This window comes from Aulonocara sp. 'chitande type north' Nkhata Bay, linkage group LG2, assembly GCF_057382095.1.
Source record: "Aulonocara sp. 'chitande type north' Nkhata Bay isolate Kocher_YH1m ecotype deep benthic linkage group LG2, A_spYH_male_GT1.1, whole genome shotgun sequence".
Classification (NCBI taxonomy): domain Eukaryota; kingdom Metazoa; phylum Chordata; class Actinopteri; order Cichliformes; family Cichlidae; genus Aulonocara; species Aulonocara sp. 'chitande type north' Nkhata Bay.
In genome coordinates this window covers 8,309,978-8,333,932 of record NC_141345.1, presented here as the reverse complement: position 1 = coordinate 8,333,932, position 23,955 = coordinate 8,309,978, and the positions used below count along the sequence as shown (strand labels likewise).

The following is a 23,955-nucleotide window of genomic DNA, read 5'->3' as shown; positions in this document are numbered from 1 at the left end:
TTCATCCAGTTTGCATCAGAAAAGTGGATTTGAAAATGAGCCGTGTGACACAAGGTCAAAGGAGGCACACGGAGAATCCGCATGTGAAACCAGATTAGGATTAGAGCTGCTTTAAAGTCATTTCACACATTACAGAGAATGTAAAGCTGACCCGTGTTATTATATCATGAAAATCATTTCTCAGGATGCACACGTCAGGGAAAGATGGGATTTTGTTCCTGTGTGTTGCAGTTAATGTCAAATGCCACATCAATAAACACTGTTTTATTTTTCCCCGAGCAGTTCTTTTTATTTAGACTTCATTCAGCGTGACTCAGATCTACTGAAGTCCGATGATCTGAAAATAGGTAGTTCTTATCGTTCTGTCAGGGACAAGCCAGATTGTGTTTCTCAGCCCAGAGATGACGACTTAAAGGAAACCGATCCTGTATTTATTTTATTTATAAAATCGTGAAATATCCTGGGAAAACTCTAAGAAAGAAAAAAGTCAGGGTCTCAATATTTTTAATGATTTGGATAAAATTGCCAGGGATCAATTTAATCACATCAGATTAAACTGAAGGCCTAAAAACTAAAATGTTAATAAAATGTTACAAGAACAAACATTTTTTCCTCTCCATCTAGATTAGTACTGACTCAGTGTGTTACATCAGGGTTTATAAAATTTTATGGCACATATAACATTATCAAAATAAGTACAATTAAATAAAACACAACCAAATCCAACATTTAGGTTTGTCCGTGACTGTAAATTGGCCTGAGATGTAAATGTGAGCAATTGTCTGACTGAAAACTTGCCCGAAGTGTAGCCCGCCTCTCACCCTGTGACAGCTGGGAGAGGCTCCAGCCCAGCCGTGACCCGAAATGGATAAGGGGAAGAAAACGAATGGATGGATAAATAAAATATGATACTGGAAATAGCAGTATTCTATTTATATATGTAGCACCAATCCAAAACAATCACTTCAAGGTGCTTTCTATTATCTTAAAAACCCCGTAGTTTAATAAAGGCAAAACAAAATATAATATTACGTCACGTCTTATTTTTTGTCAGCTTTTAACTGAAGTCATGTTTCTACTGAATTCAAACAATAAATAAACAGTAAATTAAAAGAATAACTGAATTAAAATCAGAGTGTGGATTTGTTTGGATCTGATCGTGCTGATTTAGTTTTGTTCTTTTGTGACATGAAGCTTCACATGTGCTTCCGAGGTTTTTAAAGTAAAGTTACATCTTGGCCGTGGACTTTCAAACTTTGCCCTCAGACATCTGAGGAGCTTCTTGGAACATCAGAAGACATTTTGAGGACATCTCCGGACATCTTTTGAGACATCTTGTGACAGTTTGGGCTGGAGCGGATGTGCCGGTATGAAGATAAAGGAGCGCGTCCTGAGGGATCAGGCTGCACTGTCTGGACTTCAGCTGGGGCTCATGGCAGCAGAACACAGGCTGAGCTTGGCATTAATATGGATGTCCACCAGGCGCCTTGTCCTCTGCCTTTCTGCCTTTCTTTGTGCCCTGCCACGGTTCGCTGTGTGCCAGTGAATAGCATTAACAGCATGGCAGCAACCTCCAGCCATGCCAAGGTCATTAATAAACATCCTCAGATGGCTCCATAATGACTCTCTACAGTCAGACGCGGCGGTTCGGAGAGTGTCAAGATGAGTTGTCACCCCACACAGCTCTGTTTGCCTCATGGTTTACAGCGCGGGGACTCGCTAACTTCACCGACACCCACATTCAACAAACTAACTTCTACCGCTGCTCCAGCAGCTGTGCCACTTTGTGACTTTTCCAGGAACATTTTTAGAACCACACAAACTTTGTCTTTTTGATTCGGGAAGACTTTGTTCTCTTCATACTTTAGGGAGCAAACAGACTGATCGGAAAAACTGAAAACACACAGTTGGAAAGCTAGCAACAAGTGTGGATAGATAAAGCTGCACAGTTAAAGTTAACTACAGAAGCTCCAAGGCTCTAAAGTCTTTAATGTAGTACTGACTGTGAACTAGTACCAACAAATGACTGAAAAATTCATAGTCTAAAAGAACTTGATATATATTTCTATACCGCTAAACTACTAGTGATGGGATTTCCGGCTCTTTTTAGAGATCCGGCTCTTTCGGTTCGGCTCACTAAAAAGAGCCGGCTCTTTCGGCTCCGAACCGGCTCTTCAGGTTGTTTTGTTGCTTTAATTAATTTATTATTAACAATAATATAAAATTATGCACAAAAGGAATTACTAACGTAAAAACAAGTGGTTTTATTTATATATGTTTATATATAAATATATGCGGTGGCCCCTAGAGACAAAACACGTACAAACTCCAAAACACATTTCTAGCATGAACTGAACTTCCAAAGCAGAGCTACTAGATCACTTAAATTACACAATTGAAAGCATGTGTGTATTGTTTGTGTATTTATACACAGGCACTCATATATATATATTCAAATAATTTAAAAAAAAAAGTTCATTTACCTGTTATTACCACACACCAAATCCGGTCATTGGTACTTGCTGGCTTGTGTAGCCACAAGATAACAAAGGCTCAACACTGCGCCCAGCATCCTGGAGCACTTCTGTTGTCTTTTGTACGTGTTTTGAGTTTTTATGTGCTTCTGAGTTTTTATATGCTTCTGAGTTTTTACGTGCTTCGGAGTTTGTACGTGTTTTTACGTGTTTTGGAGTTTGTACGTGTTTTTACGTGTTTTGGAGTTTGTACATGCTTCAGAGTTCGTACGTGATTTGAAGTTTGTATGTGCTTTGTCTCTAGGGGCCACCGTAAATATACTTATATTTATTCACTCCACATAAAATGTAATAAATAAATCATATAATACAAAAATCAACTATTCACATTTCAAGTTTTAACTATTTAAATTTTCAGCTTTTTCCTTTCACAAATTTAAAGTGAAAAGAACACACAACACTGCAAACCACAACACAATTAAATATAAATTATAATATGAAAACTAAAAGAACATGCACATTCTCTGTCATATGGACCTGCATGAATAAACTTTCTCAATCCTTTATCATCTGCAACCGAAAATAGTTGTGGATGATTACTATACCTTTCTAATGTTGTTGTCCCTGCCTCTCTTTCTCTCTCTCTGGCTCTGTTCCTGTGCTACTGAGTGTAACTACCGCCCCTCCCCCCTCTGCCCAGCGTAAAGCACAAGGCTCGCGTGCAGAGTGAAGCGGAAAAAAAGTGCGAGAGAGAGGCTGAGAGAAAGAAAAAAAAAAAAAAACCCACGTGACGGCTCGCGATAAGGAGCCGGCTCGCGTCGTTCACGTCAAAGAGCCGGCTCTAAGAGCCATTTCGTTCGCGAACGACCCATCACTATAAACTACACTGCTACATAAAAAAAACAAACATAGACAATCATTCACACCAATCACCAGCTAACCTCACGTGCACGTCTTTGGACTCACGCAGGCATTTGGAGAACACACAAACACCACACAGAGAGGCACGATCGGGCCGGAGGCCACAAACATCTGCTAACTTTGCTGCACTTGTGAAAAGTTTGACATTTTTGATAAAGAATTCCAAGAAAAATCACAATTACCTAAAGAAAGAACACCCACCTTAACTCTCACTACATCGCAGCTACACCTGCCACACAGAAAACTTGTCGACTGTGCTCGAGTGTTTTCCAGTTGGGCTGTTGAGTGGCCCCCCGGGGGCACGAGCATCATAGCTGCCATCTTTGGCAATGATGAATTCTGCTCTTAGATTTCGATGCAGGCTTCTTTAAGTGCCCTGTCTCTTTCTTACAATGCCTCTGGTAATAGCCGCTGGTTATAGTTATGTAACCCTGAGTTCTTGTTTTGGTGTTGTTTCCCGATCTCTCTGGGCTGTGGGTAACAAGCTGACTGCAGTTTCTTTCTATAATAAAAGCCCCACATAGCAGGACAGTGTGCACTGTATCATTATTTTACCCAACGCACGTGTTACTTAACAGCTCTTTGTAACAGTCATTATTCCTTTCTGCTAGAGTTTACGATGGGCATGCTTGTGCTTTTCTTAATTAAAAGAAGGCTCGATTTAAAACTAGCATGTTAGTCCAGGTGGAATTGAACTTTTGCAGGTTTGTAGCATTCAAATTTACAGTCACATATTTGAAAGATTGCAGGGTTGAATGTCAGTCACAGCACATAAAAGCACTCAAGATAAATTATCAGTACATTATTTTTTAATTCACTACATTTGTTTCAGCGTACACATGAATTTATTATAATGCTTCTGACATTTCCACCTGCAGTTTGGCTGTACGAGGGATTTTCGTGGAAATAAACAGACAACAACCGTTATCCGTTAAAGGAGCCGCTGAGGATTCTTTGGCCATTTGTTCCCTGACATCACCGACGCCGCTCTCCTGTCTGCACCTGCTGGTAGCAGGGATAAACAGGCTAGCTCAGCCTAATCCCACCAGCACCTCCAAAGACCACTGACAATATTTCATTTATTTACCTCAAAGGATTTTGAGGCAGAAATACAGAAAAAAATGAGTGCTAGTCATATACGGTCGACATTTAGAGTAAATATGAAAAATAACATGATTAAAGTGTGACGTTATTTTTATTAGAATAACATATGAAGGATATAAAAAAACAACAACAGCAATAGAATAATATTAAACACAAAGTGAACCCGTCTTCCTTCATTAAATAGGTTCTTTTAGATGTTAAGGAGGAATTGACTTAACCAGGCTGGCGGAGAATGAAGACAACCGGACACCTGCTGCAGATGGGGAATCAGTGAACTTTTATTGAGACAGAGACAACCTCTCAAAAACAGCTCACATCAAGAGATTCCAAATATTTGCTGTGAGGATGGGTATATATTCTCTAAAACTTACAGGAGGGGGTTGTGAGGAAAGTGCTGCATTAGCAGAAAAACAACTCCATAAAAGGAAAGCGGCCTTGGGTGTTCTAGTCTCTTCGCTTCTTATCGCTCTCAAGGCCAAAGTCGTGAGCACACATTTTTATTACACAGTTGCACAGTAACTTTAAAGCTGAACAATATTTAAAGCTGAATAATGTTTGATTCAGATTATATTTTCTTCAAATCCCCCTTTTGACCCATCTTAAATGGGTCAACACACAAAAATAAGTAACAATCAAAGGAACACAGAGACGTGTCGAAGCCTGGCTCGAAAAACTCCTCGGGTCTTTTCATTTGTCTTTATCTGTCATTGCAGATGAGGAGAAAAGAGTCCAGGCACCACCCTGCCCAGGGGTCGGCTGCAAGCAGTCTCGGTTCCCGATGAAAGCAGTAACAGCTGTCCTGCACACAAGGGTACAACGAGTTAGTGCAACCAGGGTAGTGACACAAAATTAACAGTTCCTGTAACTCAGCAACCAAAAAGCATAAGTAATGATAAAAATGTGGAGAGTACAGAGTATACTATAATAACGAGAGATATAAACGTGAAAATGTGAAAGAATAAATCAACCGTAAAATAAACTCAGAACGGTAGCTGCTAAGGACATTCAAAAGTGAATATGGTAAAACTGGAGAGGAAGTGGTGGGCAAGACCCTAGGGGCTACATTTGTCAGATTGGGACTGTCAGAAGGGGGCGAAGCTTTTGAACTTTAAGGTGTCAGAAGTGTCGAGGGCCCTTCACAGATCAGGATTATGCCAATGGGAATGAGACCCAGGGCCAGGAAGCAAACAAAGACGCAACATCTTTGCCTGCCTGTCATTTCAGGGGGAAAGGGCCAAGACATGTTTACTTAGCTTGGATGTCGTCTAATAGAGGATGATGGGGCACAGAAAGGTGGTCCAGTTCCCCCCACCTCGCCAAGGGCGTGTTCTAGGAGTTAAAGAGCAACAACCTGCAAGCTGTACCAAAAAATCTTCATAGTCCCACCGGAAAATCATAAGAGTAATAAACGATTCAGCTCAACAGACAAGTATCATGTTCAGGTTTCTCCAATCATTAAATCACTATTATTGCCACAATTTGCTTTATTCACCCTTTGGGCAATGAGAGAGAGAGCCCCTAATGGCCAGTTAGTGGGCTCTAGGTCAAACTGTCCCCAAATTTGTTATCTGTTATTATTACTTGTTGTCATGTCACTTGTCTGTTTTCTACTGCACCCCTCTCACCAAAGCAAAGCAAACATTAGCAGCACATTGACCGTAGTCAGACATCCTCATTCCATAGGTGCTATAAAACATTTCCTGTAAAAGAATCACAGTTTTCAAGACAGGGTGTGTCTCCCCCAACACTCTCACCAGAATACAGTGTAATAGCATCCCCAACTCCTAACCCATAAACACCGTTTCTTCACACATCCGCCCAGAAATCCTGTAATAGAAAAACATTAAAACTGTAACCCTGTAGGGAAGAAAATGTAAATGGTAACGCTGCGCAGTTACCTCTGTAAGCAACACAAGACACAAAAATGGCATTTACAGGTTCACTCATCCTCGAATATTTTGTCATCCTTCTACTCCTGTAAAAGAAACCCACATAAATTCATCCACCCTTTTATCCTATCTAGGTGGAGGTGGTTAACCTTGAGTCATGGTCAAGTCTTGTCATCTCTTACCAGTCAGTCCGTTTGTTTTTATTCCCAGTCTTTCATCCATTCATCCGTTCTTTGCTGATAGTGAAACCTGTCGTCGCATCTAGTTTCCACACTCAGCAAAATGACGTCATCTCAAAAAGAAACAAGAACTTGAGTTTGGATTACCTCGCTGAATCCTTTTTTAAACAGGGACTCTCGTTTCTAATTGTCCCCACAAGTGTTTCCTCCAGAACCCATTTCAATGCGGAGAAACTCACTTACAACAATTTTCTCGCCGACGTGTAATGCTTGTAATTTCCGATGTGCAGATCTGCTTAAAGAAAAGATTCACAAACAAAAATCAGTAAACATAAAACAAAATAAAATGAAAAATAACAAAAACAAAATGCAGACGCCCGGGTCTTAGGACTTGTCACTGAATATTCTTCCCATCAATAAAAATACCAACCTAAACCTACACAGAGTCAAATCAACACCACCTCAACCTTTTCATATTCATAAACCTATATGTTTTGCGTTCGTGAAACAAAATTGAACCATTAAGTAAGTTGAGCTCTTGAAATGTTTTAATTCTCTTAATTCTGCCAGTTTATTTCAACACTTATTCAATGACTTTTATTCAACTGCTACTTGGTCACTCGACTTTTACCTGTTCAAATTGCCTAGGGTTCAACAAAGTCTAGATCCCCGTTTTCATGAAACTTGAACGGTGTACGATGATTTACTTACAGTAATTTAGAATCATCACTCAACCTAGCTCTACTACTGGCACTGCGTGACTTTTCTCACACTGGAAACCAGAATTTAGTACAGAACTTTAATGCCTCAGGCAATCGCGTTCAAGGGCTGCCCCCCCTTCTCTTCTTCTTTGTCCGTGTGTTCCTCCTTTATTAAATCTCCATCACAATGACGTGGCGCTCTGAAATAAAACTCACACTGTTAATTCCTCGTTTTCACTCTGCACCACTGCTCAGAGTGTTTTCTTTTCTTTTTAGTGTAGAGTAAACAATTAAGTCGAGGCCTTAAGCCCCAGATATCTTGCACGGGCATCATTTTCATAACCAAACCGCTCCGGACTCTGCTCCCCAGACCACACAAATGCCCTCTGGGCTTATTATTATAGCAAATTCTGTATTTGACTTTGTTGTGTGCAGCATTGAGCCTTTGTCAGTAAAGCATTCTTCATTGCAGCAGCTGGAGCATTGTGTGTCACTTCTTAGTAAATTAAATCAACATTTTGATTTTAGTGCATGGGTATGTATCAGTTTTTACTCCCTCAACAAGTGCATAAGTGTTCATGTGTGTGTTTCCCTTCATTCTAAGTAGGCGCATGCAGAAGTGTGTGTTCGTGTGTTGGTATATGTTTGTGTTCATCACCTTCCTGTTCTGTAGTTTAGGTAAACCAGCGGCCTGACGCATGGCCTAGGGTCCTCCCCTCCTCTTTGGGTCTGTTTATGTTGTCCTTACTTTGCTCCACGGCCTTCTGCAGCTCTGCTGTTCGGCTCTTCTCAGAGGTCAGCATCCTTCTGCTCACCGTCCCTTTTCCTCCGGGCTTAATGCGCGTCTCGTCACAGCTCTGTCAGCTGACGCAGCCTGGGAATTTCCCCCGTGTAGTGAAACGGGCTTTAGGTTTAGTGCTCTCCGTCTCTGCTGCATGAGATCACTCTTTTGCAGCACTGTTGACACCCTCAAGTTGTTGTTGTGAGTCCAGCTGCTGTGGCCTTCAGGGGTCAAAGGGTCAAAGATGGTCGCGGAGAGGGCAACGATGGTAGAGGGGAGGGTAGGAGTCCAGGTCAGCTTCGGCTCTCAGAAAAAACAAAAACAAAACAAAACAGGCGAACAGGAAAATGATGTTGTGTTGGCTGTGCTGTGTTGGCTGTGTTATCCCGAGAGGGGAGAAACAACGAGATCTCGTCTCCCCCCTTTTTTGTTTTTGTTTTTTTTTTTTTTTTTTTTCACCATATAATCAACTCATAACCCCTCAAGTTGACAGGACAACACAGGTACGTGTTAAAATTCTTAAGATCCTGTTTAGAAACCTAAAAAGGAATTTCCTATCATTCAGTAGTCATTTGTCTTAAACAATCAACAAAAACATGTCCCAAGTCGACCCTTTTAACCACTAAATTTGTCGTGTCCTCACTTAATCCTCAGACCAGTGTCTTTGTCTTTTGACGTTACGTTGTTGTCCTGCAACCCAAAGCGTTTAATTGTCAGTAATGTATAAACTATATCATTTAAAAACAGGTGTATGTTAAGTGTCGCTACTTTAACCTTGCATGTACGTGCACATGTATGTAAGCTGTTTCTTCATTGCATGTATGGGTGCGTCTGTATATGGGTTACTTTAACTTTTTCTCAAACGAGGCATTTCTCTAACACGCACATGTGTCTGTTCCTCATCCTTCTCATATCTTTCTCTGGTTGTGTGTGGTTTTATTTTTTTCAGTGATTTACCAGGAACATCTTTTCCTTTTCTCCATGTCTTCCGCCAGAGGTTAACACTGGTGAGATTCAGGGACACAGCACCCAGAGCAGTTCAGCGAGAAAAACCCGCCTCAAACTACATTCTCTCTTTTTTGTTTTACCGGGAGGGGTGAGGACAACTCTGGTGTCCAGCCGTGAATTTTAGCCAAAGCTTGGCCTGTCTTCTGCTGCCGTACTCAGGCTTCCAGGTTAAGAAAAAACACCTGTATGAAGACACTAAACATACATTTAGTATTTGTATAAACATAACTGCCTAAATCATTGAACTCTTGAGGAGGGTGTATTTCAGAATCAGAATCAAAATCAAAAACTTTATTGTCATTGTCATGAGACCGACGACATTAAGAATGGTCCCCGATCATTGCATCATCCCTAGTAATATCAAATATAAAAAAACAATAAAATTCAATCAATAAAATAGATAGAATACTTAAAATACTAAGTATTCCCACCGTCATGCTTCAGACCGTGCATAGATTAACACAAGAGTGGCATGGTGGACATTTTTGTAGTATTCAGATGTGTTATTGCAGTTGGATAACAGCTGTGTTTGAGTCTATTAGTCCTTGCTCTGATTGCCCTGTACCGTCTGCCTTAGGGCAACAGTTCGAACAGGGAGTGGCCAGGATGTGAGGTGTCTTTTATGATGTTTTGGGCCTTTTTAAAACAGCGGGCGTTGTTTGACTCTTTACTAACTTTAAAACCCCACCATAACAATTTCTCACTGACAAACTTCTATGCATCCATTTAAACATGCGAAGCCAGCACAAAATCACACACATACCCCTACAGCAAAGCTTTAACATAACCACAATGCAACTCCTCCCTTAAACGGGAGAAATCACCCTGAATCAACCAACTCTATATAAAACGTCAAACAAAGATAAACCACAAACATTTCTACACTTCTGTGTCTTCCACGCAGCACAATAGGCAGAAAAACACCGATTACCCACAGTCTACAACAAAAGAAAAACCTGCCCTTTTCACAACTCTCACAGCTAAAGTCAAAACTCTTACCCAGTGCCTCTGAAATAATAAAAAAATCACCAAATACTCGATTATTCTTTTCACTCGCTCCCTCTCACTCCCTTCTTCCTCATACAGCATACACGCTCGCTCCCGCGGACCCGCTCGGCCCCGCGGGCTCACTCGGCCCCCACCTTTTTCTCTCACAGAGACAGAGAGAGAGAGACCCTTTTCCTTTTTTTTTTTTTTTACTTCGGTCTATCTGCACAGAGTTTACCTCATCTCTTTCCTTCTATGGGCATGCACACTTCCTGTCTCACACACACAGCCCCTCTCTCAGAGAGAGCAGAAAAGAGTTTTTCCTTTTTTTCAACACTCAGGAGAAATTCAACAGACAGTTTATACCACTATTTTACACTTTATTTACACACACCGGTAATTTATGTTCTATTTACACACGGGCCCGCATAGACATATGCCAGAAGAGGTTACCCCTAACTTTTTGACTAATTTAAAAGCACCTATAGCCCAGGCCTAGCCTTGCTGATCAATACATACCTCGGGAACGCCCTCCCAATGTGCTAAGAATAACACCGGGACCCCAACCATCATCATTAGTTTCTCGATCTAATTCTCCATCCATTTTACTGTCAATGGAGGAGTGTTCTTTTATTGCTTTTAAAGGAGAATTTGGGCCAGCTGGGTTTCTGCCTCTGTTAGGCACTAATCAGCTGGGGCGCTGCTTTAAAGGTGAGTCAGCACTGAAATATCCCTTCAGGTGTTACCAAGCTTCTACCAAACCGGAGTCTGGCGGGTAACCTTGCCTAGAGCTTCCTGATAGGGGTGCTAGTTGGTTGTCACCTTGTTCACACGTCTCATTCACACTTCATACATTACCTGCAGTCACTCATTACCCTCCTTATGTATGTAATAAATGTGTAAAAAAATTCTATGTGTGGTGTATTATTTTAACCAAAAGAGGAACCTAGTTCCTTTAATTGTGTAATCTGTGAACAACGGAGAACCAAACTGTCCTGCCCAGTGTTCCACAGCAAGCATTCAGCGTGTATTTATGTGTGTCCAATATCAAACAGAACATCAAAACATTTAAAACACTAAAATCATCGGGGTTTTAAGAAGAGATCCGTTTTCTCCTATTGATCAAAGGGACCCGTCCTTTGGACTCCAACCAGTACTTCTCTTTTTTAAGTTTTAGAGGATCTTTTCTAATAAAGTCCTCTGGGCCTTCCTAACCCTTCTGTAGTTTAGAGAATATTACTAAAAAATATTCTCAAGGCCTTTAACCTTTTAATTTGTTTAGAAAGGCGTTACTAATAAACCCTTTCAAGGTCCCAGACCTGCTGAGGTATGTATCCGACACCGGAGAGCAAACCCGTCGGCTGCAACCGTGGTCAGACCTCAGTTCACTCTTATCTTTATTCACTTATTCACTTATTTCTTATTCACTTATCTCTTATTCACTTGTCTGATTCTCAACAAGCCTTAAGTAAGCCAGACAATTTTGGTTATGAATTACTAGGAGTTTGGACACTAAGTATTTTTATAATGTTCAATATAGCAGAAATAAAAGGTCTGCTTACCTTGTTTTTTGTGTGTACACAGCTTTTGTCCAAACTCCGTTCACTCAGACCACGGCCGATGTCCTCCCTCCCGTTCCAGTTTGACCTGGAGCGGATCCTGTTCGTGACGCCAATTGAAGGATATAAAAAAACAACAACAGCAATAGAATAATATTAAACACAAAGTGAACCCGTCTTCCTTCATTAAATAGGTTCTTTTAGATGTTAAGGAGGAATTGACTTAACCAGGCTGGCGGAGAATGAAGACAACCGGACACCTGCTGCAGATGGGGAATCAGTGAACTTTTATTGAGACAGAGACAACCTCTCAAAAACAGCTCACATCAAGAGATTCCAAATATTTGCTGTGAGGATGGGTATATATTCTCTAAAACTTACAGGAGGGGGTTGTGAGGAAAGTGCTGCATTAGCAGAAAAACAACTCCATAAAAGGAAAGCGGCCTTGGGTGTTCTAGTCTCTTCGCTTCTTATCGCTCTCAAGGCCAAAGTCGTGAGCACACATTTTTATTACACAGTTGCACAGTAACTTTAAAGCTGAACAATATTTAAAGCTGAATAATGTTTGATTCAGATTATATTTTCTTCACATATTATGAACTTGTTTGGTGGAGCTTTGATCTGAGTTTCTAGTGTAGCAATAAAATCAGTTACAGTATGTCAAAGTTAATTCATTTTTAATTTATTTCTTTTCCCTTGGCGCCGTCATTTTCTAATGGGGAATCCCTGGGTGCGCTCTCCTTGGGAACAATCAATCATCTTCCACCTCCTGCATTCATCCCCCATTCAAAGTGTTATTGAATGGCAGCGGTGATAAGACGACCGGCACACAGATTGATCTTCACCTCCAGTCTCTTCACTCTGTGTATTTATCTCAGATAGAAGAATATTAACCACCTCGCCATCAGATGTCATAATATCCACGTCTGAAAGAAGAAAATCCATGCTATCGATTGGCGCAATGAGCGGCTGCTGGAGCTGTCAGTCAAGTTGATTGATGGACCTGTCGACCAGTCGCGGTAAAGGTTAGGGTGGGTGGGGCCAGCGGAAGCGAGACTCCCCGACTCGCTGATCGATCGGCTGTCTGGGAGCATCAGCAGCTCCCTTCGTCTTCCGTCATTAGTTTACAGTTTCTACTGATTTTTAAATATCAGCTGTCGATTAGCTGAAACAAATGGAAGTAAAGTTCAATACGGGAGGAATTTGAACCCGGGCCGCAGACTGAAGTACCAGAAAATGTACATGACAATTATGTGCGCTGCAGTTAAATGATAACGTAGGTAGATGATGGAGAGTAAACTGTGGTGTGAAATGTCACTTGCTGCTATTTGAACAAAGATATCCGTTTAAAGATGGACATGGAGCACGTGTTGCTCTGAGATCAGCCCGGCCATTCCACCTTTGTGAGCACGGTGACGTTCCAGTCCTCGTGTACCCATTGGTGCATTATTAGAAATACTCGTGTGTATGATGTTACAACCCTGAGTTCTACGGAAACCTACCTGCCCTGCTGCCTCCTAACCCTAGTTTTTTTGTTTGTTTGTTGTTGTTTTGTTTTTTTTTTGGGGGGGGGGGGGGGGTTGTTTTTTTTTCTTCTTCTTTTCTCTTCTTTTTCTGTCTTCTTTATTTTTCAATTATAAGTTAAAATGTGACAGCAAAGAAAATGTAAAAAGGCAAACTACTGTTATGTTCAACAGCTGTCCCAATAAAAGAGATAATAATAAAAAAAAGAAATACTCGTGGCTCAGACCACGCCCGTCTGCCAACGCATCACTCATATTGATTTACACGTTACGTTTCGTGACACAGAAGTTATGTTTTTATTCAAAAAGAGTCACAAACAGGATTGTTTTCTTTCTATTAGATGTTTTTAACCATTTATTTCTTCAAATATGTGTTGCAGCACAGGAAAAGCCAGCCATAGATGCAGACTGAGAATCGTGACTGCGCACAAAAACAGCCAAGCAATGATGCATTCAAGGACAACTGAATATTCAATCATTTCCACTTCGCTCGCTACAACTTTTTCTCAAAAATATGTCCAAAAAAATGTAGTTAGTTGGAGAGTTTCTGATGCATTTCGTTTTGCACAAATCCTCGCAGACGTCTCATCTGTGGGTCGTGTGTGTGGCTTAGCGCAGCCACCCGCCCACTCAGCCATCAAAACCTGTCCCCCTCAGTGATGCCGCCCACTTTTCTATCTTTATATCAAACATTTTAAAATTATTACAACAATGTATTAATCTGTTTGAATTATTACTAAACCATAATAATTGAAAGAACGGACACAGTTTGACATTTTCATGTTAAACAATAACGGAAAACACACTATTCGAGATAAATGAAATCTGTTTTGACATGTTACTGTTGAAAGTCTGAAATCATAAAGATCAGAATGAAAACATTATTTTACTGCGGACAGTTAAATTAACCCCGTATTTCCAAGTGGATATCTGACGGATTAGTTTTTGAGACCTCTACATCATTAGTGTTTGATTTTTTAAATATTTTTTATGATAAACAATAAATTGTACATAAATGTCAGATGCAACAAAAATGATAGAAAATATTAATTTCTTTCTTTTTCTTTTTTTTTTTTTTTTGTCAAAGTTGTCCTGTTAAAAAAAACAGTAAATCTCACTGTTCATATTTTTAAGTCTAACTCTAGGCAAGGACTCCTAGTAATCACATAGGATAGGATAGGATAGGATAGGATAGAACTTTATTAATCCCTCGGGTGGGTTCCTCTGGGAAATTCGACTTCCAAAAAAGCACAGCAACGACCGAAGTTACAGTTACAGAATTGTTATATATATATATATATATATACACACACACACACACACATATATAAATACAGAGACAAATATAAATAAAATATACAAAGGGGATAAATAGAATAAATAGGAATAAAAAATAATAAAAAATAAAAATACAAGTGAATGAATGACTGAATAATGTTCTTTGTCATCTGTTCCTGAAAGCTGTCTGTCGTTTCACACCAGTAAAGAAGATTTAAAAATAAATCAGTGTGTATGACAGCTGTTGCTCAACAAACAAATGGCAAAACGTGAAAATATTTAACCTGTAATGTTATTTTTCCCTGTAAGAGCCTCCAGATAGCTACAAAGTTTAATATTTATTAAACAGAATTGAGATGTTCCTACATTATACCTGCAATGTTTCAGCTGGTGGATACAAATTTTGGAAATCATCCTTGTGAATGTCGATGTTGTGATAATTTCGCAGTCCTCTGCAGAAGCTGATAGCTGCAGTTCCAGATGGCTCGACGTGGTTTCTCTCTCTGAATGTGAGGGCTGCAATTACAGAAAAAACCCAACGTGATTCATCTACGTTCTATTTCCAGCTGCTGCTTGCACAGTCACACCTTCAACACATTCATTTTTGCTATTTCCTGTTTGCCCCTCGAAGCCACCTCTGAAGTTCACCAACTAACTAAATCACATATCGGAAAGCTAAACCACCTCTTAAACCGCAGCTTTACTTCCACAGAAAACTTGTGCAACATAATGAATTCGACCAAAATGAGCTGGAAAAAATGCTTTTGTTTAATAAAGGAGCAGGCATCCTGAGATTTGTTCCTCCTGTGCTGTGTGCAGTGTAATAACAGCACTGTTAGCTAATAATAACTGATGGTTCACGGCTGACGAGCGATGCTAATGGAGAAGGGGCTAATTGTAGTCGCCCGGTCACGGCTGTGAGGAATTTCTCTGGCAGGAAAATGAACTTTATTCTTAAATTACAGGGCCCTCTGTGGCGGACGCGCCTGTCCTATTATGTGCTAATTAGCAGACACTTGGGACGCTTTAGCTAACGAGCCTGGGATAATTTTAACCCTCCACATGGCTACGAAGAAACATGCAGCACGATGCACAAGCACATACAGTCAGAATGCGAACATATGGCTCAGCTTCCATAAAATACACACACTCACGCACACACTTCCTATACTTTCACAGGCTCCCAGCATGCACCAGCTTAGCTGCTGCTGTGCTAATTGGCTTGATGTGGTTCTGAAAATAGTATCTGTACAATCCCCTGTCTGCCTTCAGAAAAGATCATGCCCTTTCAATTCAGAGTCCCAGCAGGCTGTCAATAGGAAATTGCTGTGAATAAAAGGGGGCGGTTTAAAGGTGCATTTCACCTCAACTTCACATTCACTGTCCCTGTACTTAACACAAAGTACTACATGTATTTCTTGTTCCATTCTCTGTGATCAGCCTCATAGTTAATGTTCAGAAATAATAATAAGCATTAAGAAATACACGAGCGGACAAGTGAGAATAACTGCTTTTTTAAAATTGAGCTCTCTACTTACATTTACATTTTATTTGAGTGTTTTTTGATAAATGGCAGAAGGCAGCCTGAGCTGCCAAAAACATATGAGCGATTCTGAATGTTCTCAGCAAATTCAATGGCTGTTATCAGTGTTTATGTTTCCTCCTAATTCAGTGCAGGTCAATTCACACAAAACTACTAACAAGTGGAAGATGATGGGTTTCCAGGTTAAAATAACTAAAGTCCATATTTAGGGGTGGAGGGTGGCTGTGGTCTCTTTCACTCGACAGCCAGTTGTGATCAATCAAACATGGCGACATTTTGGAACCCTGAAAACGAGGGAAACAGCTATACAGAAACAACACCGCGCTCCCAGGCTGACGAAAAGCTACAGACGGAGCAGCAGGTATAGCATCACCTCGGCGTCCACCTTTTGGAGTGTTCGTGTTGCATACATTCGGCTGTGTTGCGTTGCAGGTTGCAGGTGGCCACTCTACCACAGGACTAACAGAGAAAGAGAATCACTGACACACAATTTACTGTAAACTACACACATGCAAATGGATGAAAAAAAAAGCCACATTAAGAAAATAATTATTGTTACTGAGAAAGAATCTGCTAAATTCACCAAAAATCAAAAAATGAACAAACTAGAAGTCATATTGTCCTTATTTCACAAACGTTAAAACTTCTGTGGCTCTTTCTTGTGAATCTCAACACTTTCTTCAGTCAAACGCAATCGACACCCTGCAGGAAACACTTCTGTGTAATGGCAACAATAATCCCATGGCAGTACCCGGTGCTATGAGTCATCCAGACATCGCGAGTGGGATTCACTGGGAGACATCCCAGTGCCTGCTCACCACCACGAGGTGCTTCACTGATAGTCTGCTTTTTAATTGAAAGGAATTAACTCGACTGTCAGTGTGATACTGCTAAGAGATCAGAGGGTCACGCCGTTTGATCAAAGTGAAGACACACATTTCAACCGCTATGCTGAACTACCAACCCCCTGCTGGTGTTCTCTCCCTGACCTTTGACCCACCCTGATCCCTCTGGGTAAATCCACTGCTCAAACAGTGATGAACTCTACATGCAACACAGTAAAATATTTCAGGTTCATGAAACAAATCAGCACTTGGACATGTTTAAATGAGTAACTTGTAACAAAAGTTGTTGGGCATTGCATGTTACCATTATTCAACGTGGAAATGTCCCATTATCAGGGATGAATTAGAAGGCTGGATGTTAAACTAAAGACCTAATCTGTGTTGTATAGAGTGTCACAGATGCACATATTTTTCAATAGTTACACCCAAAAACAGCATGGTAACAAATAATGTAAATGTCATAGAATGGTGGGTTTTCCTCAGCAGTAACAACATTTCTCTCCATTAATAGGAACTGGCATGAATCATAAAGAGAATAAAGTATTGCATTATGCATTATGATGTAGGCCTGGTGTGTGTGTGTGTGTGTGTGTGTGTGTGTGTGTGTGTGTGTGTGTGTGTGTGTGTGTGTGTTCAGCTTGCCTATGCTCCCCCTCTCATCTCTTTCTGTTGGACTACCAGTCCACCAAGCTGCTTTTCTGATCTGCAGCTAGCGGCTTGACAACCTTTTGCTCATCCGAGGAAAATTCCATTACAGGCTGTGTTAGGACATGAGTAATGGCAGCTCTTCGGTTAACCGGCTCGGATGGAAGCAGACTAATGCTCAGCCATCGCTTTGCTTTTCACAGACAGATATTTGGCTCGTGTTTGCTTTCTTCTTTGCCTCATGGCTAAAGGAAAGGAGAGAAGCAGCCACTGCATCAAATCCACCATCTTTAAGAGAAACAGTCATCTATATAGACTGCCCATGAGTTTCTGAAGCCCTTCTTAACCCTCCACAGTTTGAGGAAGTCTTGTGGACTATTAGGCTCTGTGTTAGGATTTTCTCTGTTTCTCTAAAAACATTTTCTGTGAAGGTATTTCTAAATACACAATAATCATAGAATTATTCAAGAAAAACAGTCTGTAGAGTCTTCACACTTTTAAAAGTGAAACGATATCTGCACTCAATGTGACTAGTTTGCAAATTGCTGTAAAATGACTTCTGTTTTCTTACCTAGCTAGGTAGGATAGTTACATTGGCCGCCACAGGACAAACAGCAGTTGCAAAACTTTGTAAAAGGAGTCTGATACGAGGCTCTGAAAATCATTTCTGTCCATTAGCGATACTGAGGTGAGTTCTTGAGGATCCTGAAGTTTTCTGTCAGTAAGTGCCACTGTTTTTGTCACTGTTTGCATTTTAGCCACTGTTAGCCAGCATTAGCGAAACTTTCTTTAAAGTGAATCTACACTTAGCAAGTAAACTCTCATACAATATGAGAATGTAAGTAAACTGTTTTTCAGAGGGAAAGTGTGCTTTTTAGAACACTCAAATGTTAGCTGACACAATGTTAGCTTACAACTAGCTGTTTTTGTTGTTTTGCTGGCTCGTTGTCTGTTTGGAAATTTGGGTCACCTGTGTAATTAGCTAACAATAACTATTTGTGACAATATAGGTTATTAATAAGAATGTTTATGGATGTGTGACCACACTTCTTTGGTGAAGGGTACCACTTCTCTGATGATGAATAGATGCAGGCATGATTTTAAATGTACCTTGACATCCTTCATATGTGGTCAGTCTCTAGCCACATACATTAAGAGCGATTAGGTGGAACACAACTCAATCTCAGCTGCTGTATTCAAGATGGCGGCGGAACATGGCGGGGGAACACGACGGCTTCCACAAACTGGCGCCCGGTCCTATGTATTTTTAATGGATTAATTCTAAGTTCATGAGAATGCATCAATTTGTTGGAAGCTGTAATTAAACACTAATCAGTGTATATTTATGAGCGCATCCTGTTTAAAACACGCACAGAATGACTGACTGCACCTTTAAGTAAATGATGTGTTTATAATGTATTTATGTTTTTAGCAGTGTTTTACAGATGCAGGTTGAGGTGGAGTTCTTTTGTGGAGGACTGTTTGTTCTCAGGTTATTTAATGATATTTGAAAAGGATGGGGAAGAAACCATGAAAAGTTTAAAGGCCACAATCATGAAGTTATTCCCTCTGCCTCCGTGGATGAGTCTGTGAGCAGATTTCACTGTCTTGGCAGAGGCATGGCAGAGGCTCCAACTGGATCTTTGGCTGGCACACCTTCATCACCTGAACTCTTGCCTTCAGTATTTAAGGACCAGCTCTTTCACCTCTTTAATATCGGATTGTAACAATATTTAAAGTGGTAGCATTTTCAGACTCTGTTCCTACTCCTAATTGCTTTGGGATTTTTGTGCTTACCTGTGATACTCCTTCTGCTCTCTTTCGTGTGCCAGCCAGCCGTCTGCCATCTCACCTCTGGGACTTGGTCTCTTTGAAAACAGCGCTGATCTTCGTCCTCCTTGCTGCTCCTGCCACAGAGAGGCTCAGATGTACTTCTAAGAAAAATCTTTGCAAAACTTTAAACTTGGTGAAGGCTGAACGCGGTCCTCCATTCCTTGTTTAGATCACACTAAAAATATGGTTGGTTTTGCTAACGACACTTTTTGTCATTTTTTAAACAAAGAATTACAATTTAGAGAAATTTTCTTTCAAATTTCTCAAAATTGTCCTTCACTTCATGTATATGAGAAAAGGCTGTTAGTTGCGGCTGTGGTATAACATCTCAAGTTATTCCATCCATTTCTGCAAAGTATAACTTGATTAGATCCTCAATTAATAGCAGGGATCACAAATGGCCAGCAGCAGCATTTATCATCATAGAGTCTATAGTCCTGACTCTCGTGTTGAAGGAAAGAATCTGAGCTTTAGGCTGGAATTCACAGAAAATTCTTACTTGATTCTTAACAGCATTATTCTTACTCATGAAAGCAAAATTCCCTGCTTTAACATAACATACTGTACTTGCATTTTTTGGTCATATCATCTGTCAAATGGCTTTTTTCGGGTTCACCAGTAGATACAGACTCATGTTTGTATAGAGAATAAACATTTAGTCAACATCACACCCTGTTACATCATATGGACATGCAAACACAGAGGAGACTGGCATAAAGGACCAGGATGTCTGGACGTTTTCCTGCCCCCGAGGTCAACCAAGACTGGAAAAAAATTTTTTTTAAATACACCATTAAAGGAGGAAGGTGCTGTCAGTGTGTTGCACGAGCTGTGTTCACGGGCTGAAAAATCAATGTTTCCCACTCGTCTGTGTGTCCGTGTTTGTAGTTTGATTCCTCTGAAACAATTTGATTAAAGTGCCTGGTTCAGACTGAAAGCTCGACTACATTTGCTTATCACATTCCCTTTGAAGTCCTTTTCCCACCCAGCAACGCTCTTTCCAGGAGTCACGGGTGTTTTCATCATCTTTTCATTATTTGAAAGGAGAAAGCACAAAAAACTGCCACTATCTCATTACTTTCACAATTACTCCAGTGGCTGTCAGAAAATACAGCCTAATCACAATCAAAAAAGGGAAAAATGTTATTGTTTGATCGGATTTTGATCTGGCAGCGCCTCGTCGCCGTTTCAAACGCCGGCTGAAAGACTTGATTTCTTTTACTGCTGCTTTCAAAGGAGTCTTTCATCTTCGGGATTTTTTGACATAATTCACAAGTCAATCTGACTGGTTGCATGGTGCAATGTCGAGGAAGGTAAAGCACATTAGAAGCAGAAAAAAGTCGACATTTACCGCAAAAAAATATCCATCACAAGGGAGTTGTTTAATCCAGCATCGAGCCGTAAAAGCTTCTTTATCCTGAGAAAACAAGTGAAAAGCCACCAACAGAAAAGAAATGCATTCATACGCTTCAAACGCTGATTAATTAGCACGATTCAAGGATTAAAAAAAAAGAAATGGCATAAACATGAAAGTAGAAGAGTGAATCTGCTTCAAAAAATATCTGAACAAGTTGGAACAGCGAAAGAAACAGTCCCCACGAATCAAATACAAAGAAGGCATTCGCAGTAAAAAGTAGAAGTGCAAAGTAAACTCTGTGAACCCAGTCATGCAGATTTGATTTAGCAATCGCATTAACTGTTCATTTCTGATCCATTTTCCACCTAGCCTTGCCTTTATTTTGGTGATTATTTTCACCTTGTAGGGAAAATATGTAACATTTCGATGTGTCTGGATACAGCGAGGGTCAGAGGTGCTCTGTGTACAGCAGATCTCCTCGATCTCCTGGCTTTGGGCTCTTGTAGGCACAACCCCTCACTGCACTACTTTTAAAAGCTCGCCTCTTCTGATCAGCAGGTTAGCGTCACCTTATTGTCTAGTTGGTGGAGCTTTGAATGCAACAGGTAAACCACACAGTCATACTGATGTGTAATTCAGTGTGCAGTAACATGTTGGACTGTGCAAAAGTCTTGAGCTGTGTTAAAGAATAAAAGTGGTCACTCCAAATACTGACTTTCAAGGTTTTTGCCTCATATACTGCATCTCCATGCATGTTTGAACATTTCAGTAAATCATTGCTCCTATGTCACATTTTCCTAGCAAAATATTTGGATGGCGAAAAGCTAGTTAAACACTGGTCTGCTGTTTTTTTGTCTTCTGTGATCAAGCTGCCTGACCTTCACTGTTTGGATGCGATTATAAAAATAACCTCAAATCTGCAAATTATTGTCACATTGTGCAATGCTGTGAGTTTCATTTAAAGCACGCCTAATTATATAACTTGTCATGGACACAGTTTATGCTTGTCTGACATCTGAGATCATAAACTGCAGCAATAGTCTGTCCCCAAACAATGAACAGATGATGCAGCTGTGCCACACAGAACTTTTAATTGACATCTTTTTAAATTGGGCTCAGAAGTGACGGCATCTCATTTTGTTAGACGCTCATCGCCTCGACACCTCTCTCCTTCCTTCCTCGCCTCCACTCAGATCTCTGGAGGAACTCACATTCAAGGTGAGGAGGTGAGGAGTGGAATCGAGGATGTGCAATCTGAGAAACAACAAAGGGGATTCGTTTACCACCATTGTTTTGTCCCACAGTGTACTGCACACTGTTTCATCACCGTTCACAGGATAGTGCCTGAGAATGCAATCAGAACACAGGGCATGTTGGCGTATGACTGAAGTTCAAATATTCCAGCAATTAAAATTAGATGAAAATGAAACAATTTTAAAAAAAAAACCTTTAAAAATATACAGAATTTCCAGTGAGAAAATCATTTAACAGCTTTTTATAGTTTAAATTATAAAAATGACAAGTTAAAGGCCATATTATATTTGATGAAGCATAAATGAAGTAATAACGTTGACAGCATATTTTTTCACATTTCCATCTGTACCCATATAAAATCATCATAATAAAAACAGTAAAAGACAAATAATTAGCATTGGAAATAAGCTTTGCAGGTTTGAACTCTGTGATTTTTGTGCTGATAATAACATGCTAATAAATCAAAGAGACTAGACTGGTCAAAATGTCAGCGCTCTGTTCTGGGTAATTCAGTTACCCGCGTACGGAGAACGTTTTCCCAGGTACTGATCTGACAAGAGCGATGACTTCAGAAACTTCTAGATGAAGGCGATGTTATTGCAGCCTGCTCACGAGGATCTGTTTAATAAACCATGACACCAAAAACTATTTTTTGACACTAATGACCCTGACTTTTCAGCTTTAAAGAGGTATGCATGTAGAAAATGACACAGAGGAGGGTTGAATTATTTACATATAGTGCGTGTATGGATGCATTATTCATGTTCTGTGTAGGAAAAGCAGTTCAACAGTGTAATAAATCCCATTAAGTGTGAGTGTTGCTGAGCTCGTGAGGTTTTCTGGCCTCGTCACCTCGTTACCGATCACCGCAAAGTGCTGCTTAATTATTCCTTGCCACAGGGCCAAATGTTCATTATGCCACAACTAATTACTGCTACACTGGTGTAATCCTTTACAGCCAAACGGACACAGCAAAATGTGTGTGTGTGTTTGTGTGTGTGTGTGTGTGGCCAAAAGTTGTACACTAAATGGGATGGAAGTGCTCTTAATTTCAGTGAGAAAATGTGAGTTTAGATCACTGCAGGTGGAGATAAAGCTTAATTGCTTCAATTCTGACTTTTAGTCTGTTTAGCAGCTGTGATTAGTATTTCCCTTGCAGTCAAACATTTCAGCCAAATGTAAATTGGAGAGGGACAAAGCTTAGACGCCTGGGCAGTTCTTCAACTTTGTAAAAGGAATAATTATCCAAATGAACAAGAAGCTATTCCCACTTTATTTACCTTACAGAGATATCAGTAGTAAATGATTTGATTGATACTTTTTTAAATTCAGCCGTGGATCAAAGGACTTCGTGTCAAAGATAGTTTTCAGTGGGACATCTTTCAGGATTTCTTTCAGGGGAGAAAGAAGTGCCTGCATCGGAGTAATTCTGAGCAGCCCTAAAAAACTTGTGTGTGGAGGTTCAGAAAACTACAAAAATGCTGCAAACCAGCAGAAACGGGATGAAGAAGAGCAACGCAGACAGCATTACACAGGACAGAGACTGAGGCTATTTATACACCAGGGCAATTCAGGGGAATAGGAACAGGTGGACAATTAAGGTAACATGATAGGGGAAGGAAAACTACAAACAAGATAGAAAGGACAAAGAGTTTCAAAGTAAAACAGGAAATAAATAAGTGACAGGTTAAATACAGAGAAACATCAGAGAGGAGGGTGGAACCAAAAACTCAAGGAAAGCATTAATATAATAAAACCTGATGAAAACTACTGAACATGAGACAATAATAAAATATAAATAGAATAGATACAAAATCAAACAACTCAAACCCCGGACGACGGCCATACAGGTGTGAATGACTGTCTGTCTCTCTCTGCCCACGATGTACCTCGCCTCTTTCCTCCTGTCAGCAGGGATGTTTCAGCCTCCTTGAAACCACTGAACGGGATATGCGATTCAGAAAATGGATGAATGAATGTATACAAATAAGCGTGAGCACACTGAATATAATTTGGGCTTTTTGCAGGGTGTTTGCTAATCATGCAGACTAAAAGGGCTGGATAGAATGTGGCA

At 40.3% G+C, this 23,955-nt stretch overlaps 1 long non-coding RNA gene across 1 annotated transcript; it reads right to left on the bottom strand.

Moving 5' to 3' along the window:
• Positions 1-4,753: 4,753 nt before the first annotated feature.
• On the bottom strand, positions 4,754-12,187 carry LOC147337396 (uncharacterized). The gene is made up of 2 exons (XR_015130827.1): positions 11,832-12,187; positions 4,754-11,703 (listed from the first exon to the last, which is right to left on the bottom strand). It is a non-coding gene; the product is annotated as an uncharacterized LOC147337396 (long non-coding RNA).
• Positions 12,188-23,955: the final 11,768 nt, after the last annotated feature.